Genomic DNA, 3,373 nt, shown 5'->3' on the forward strand with positions numbered 1-3,373 from the left:
AGCATAGTGTAGACTTCCATTTCTATACGTCTCTTATTTTCTCATAGTAGTCTCTTGTAGTTTTGTTTGTATAGGTCTTTTGTGTCTCTGATTAGATTTGTTCCTAAGTATTTCATCTTTTGGATGATTATTATAAATGGCTATACTGACTTCCTGTTCAAAGTTCTCTTCGTTAGTGTAAAGGAATCCAACTGGTTTTTACATACTTACCTTGTACCTTGCTGCTTTGCTGAAGCTATCAATTAGTTCCAGTAATTTTCTTGCTGAGTCTTTGGAATTTTCTAAGCATAAGATCATATCATCTGCAAATAAAGATAGTTTTACTACTTCTTTGCCAATTTGGATGCCTTTTTTCCCCTTTAATATCTTATTGCTCTGGGTTGGACTTCCAGTACAATATTGAATAGGAGTGGCAATAAAAGCCATTTTTGTCTGCTTCCCACTCATAAGGAAAATGCTTTTAGTCTCTCCCCATTGAGAATAATGTTGACTGTTGGTTTTGTAAATACATCCTTAATTATGCTGAGGAATTTCCCATCTATTCCTATATTGTTCAGCATTTTTATCAGCAATAGGTGTTGGATTTTGTCAAATGCTTTATGCTTACGTGGTTATTTTCCTTTGTTTTATTTATGTGGTGGATTATGTTAATTGTTTTCTAATGTTGAAGCATCCTTGCATACCTGGTATGAGTCCTATATTGTTGGATTCTATTGGTTACAATTTTGTTGAAAATTTTTGCGTCTATGTTCATGAGGGATATTGGTCTATAATTTTCTTTTTAAGTGGTGTCCTAGCCTACTCTCAGTATTCCTTCCTTTTCTCTATTCTGAAATAGTTTGAATAGAATTGGTGTATCTCTTCTCTAAATATTTGATAGAATTCTTCTGTGAAGCCATCTGGGCCAGGATTTTTTTTTTTTTTAAATGTCTTGTTCAATTTCTTCTTTTATTTTGGGCTTGTTTAAAATTTCTACCTCGGTCTGTGATAATTTGGGTAGGTAATGTGTTTCTAGAAATCTATTTCTTGTTGTTTTTCAAATTTGTCAGACTATAGTTCTTCATAGTATCCTGATATCATCCTTTTTTATTTATTGTTCTGTTGTGATGTTGCCCATTTCACTTCTTATTGGTGTTATTTGCATCTCCCCCTTCATTTCCTTTGATAATTTTCTAGTGGTTTGTTGATTATATTAATCTTTCCAAAGAACCAACTTCTAGTCCTTAATTCTTTTTATTGTTTTTCTGGTTACTGTTTCATGTATTTCATTCAACTTTTTATTATTTCTTCTGTTCTGGTGACTGTAGACTTTTTTTGCTGCTCTTTTTCTAATTGATGTTGGATTAAGGTGTTAATTTTGACCCCTCTACCACTTTTTATTGATGTGTGCATTTATTGCTGCTGTAAGTTGCCCTCTGAGCACTGCTTCTTCTGTGTCCCAAATATTTTGATATGTTTTAATTCTCATTTGAGTCAAGGAATTTTGTAATTTAATTTTTTAATTTCCTCTATTACCCAGTAGTTTTTAAGGAGGATATTGGTCAGTTCTATGTGTTTGCTTTTTTTTTTTTTTTTTTCCCTCCTATTGTTGTTTTCTAGTTTTATAGCATTGTGATCTGGGAAGATGCTTTGTAGTATTTTGATACTTTTAAATTTATTGTGGTTTGCCTAACATATGGTCTATTCTGGAGAATGTTCCATATGCACTACAAAAGAATATGTATTGTGCTGTTATTGGTGAAGTGCTCTGTATATATGTATAAGGTCAAGTTAGTTGATTGTATTGTTTAGTTCTTATGTCCTTGAGTTTCTTTCTAGTTATTCTATCTTCATTGAAAGTGGAATATTAAAGTCTTTTACTATTATTTTGGAGTTGTCTATTTTTCTTTTCAATTCTGTTAAAGTTTATGTATTTTGGGACTTTTTAACTGGGTGTATAGAAATGTATTATGGTTATGTCCTCTTGTTTGATTGATCTTTAATCATGATATAATGCCTTTTCTTGTCACTTATGGTGTTTTTGTCTTAAAGTCTGTTTTATCAGAAATCAATATTGCCATTCCTACTTTCTTTTGATTGTCATTTGCTTGATATTTTTTTTCCAACATTTGATTTATAGTCTATTTTTATCTTTGTATCTGAGGTATGTCTCTTATAGACAGATATTGATGGGTCATGTTGTCTTAAACAAGGAGCTCTGGTGGCATAGTGCCTAAGGCATTTGACTGCTAACCAGAAGGTTGGCAATTAGAACCAACCAGCCACTCTGCAGAAGAAAGACTGGGCAATCTACTTCTGTAAAGATTTACCACCTCAGAAACCCAAAGGGGATCACTATGAGTTGAAATCAACTCGATAGCAGTTTGGTTTGGATTTTTGGTTGTCTGAAACATTCTGCAACCCTCTATCTCTTGGTAGGTGCACTTAATCCATTCATACCTAGTGTAATTATCAGCAATTATGAATTTATTGCTTTAATTTTGTGTGTGTGTGTGTGGTGCTACTGATTTCTTTGTTCCATGTAATTTTCTGTGCTGAGATCATTTTGTTTATAATTTTATTATTTCCTTTGTTGCTATTGTTTTAGTATTTGCTAAATATTTATGACTTTCCTCTTAACTTTGATGAGAAGGGTTTTTTTTTTTTTTTTTTTGATTTGGGTGAAGGTTTACAGAGCAAATTCACTTTCCATACAGCAGTTCACGTATACTTTGTCTCATGTCATTTTTTTTTTGTTACCTGTGATCTGTTATTTTCTTCTCAAGTTTAAAGCAGTCCTTTCAGTCTTGAAATTGTCTTGACTTCCTCTCCGTTTAGCAGTTCTGTAACTACATTATTTATTCCCCTTTTTTTGCTTTGTAGTTGTTCTCATTTACAAACTCTGGTTCCCTGTTTTTAGTCTTGTAAGTTTGTTTTACTTTGGATACTTCTGTATCTGAGTTGGTTTCTTGGTTATGTTGTCATGTGTGTTAGTCACAGTTTGTTGTCTGCTTTTGCTGATTCTCTCTCTGAAGGAATACCATTAGTATTGTTATCTGGGTAAAGAAGCCCTCTCCCTGGTCTCACCTTACTCATGGGAACAGTCTCCATGAGTGAGCAATATACAGGCAGGCAGTCCCAGGTGATCCATAAGCAAGTGGTGTTGGGCAGCAGCTTAACAAACTTACTCAACAAAGCGCCAGTCACACAAGCAGACAAGCCTTTATTAAAAGCAAAGTACGTTTCCAAAGGGGGGAAACGAGTCTCTCCCCATGACTGGGGAGGACCCCAAGCTGTCTAACTTTACTGGCTTTATACTTCCTAAAAGGGATGTTCTTAAAGGGGGGGTTGAGTCCCTTAAGTGACAGGATCCTAATTATGTATTCATTATTCC

This window comes from Orycteropus afer, unplaced genomic scaffold (assembly GCF_000298275.1).
Source record: "Orycteropus afer afer isolate SDZICR_OR568_19922 unplaced genomic scaffold, OryAfe1.0 scaffold00078, whole genome shotgun sequence".
In the NCBI taxonomy this organism is placed as follows: Eukaryota; Metazoa; Chordata; class Mammalia; order Tubulidentata; family Orycteropodidae; genus Orycteropus; species Orycteropus afer.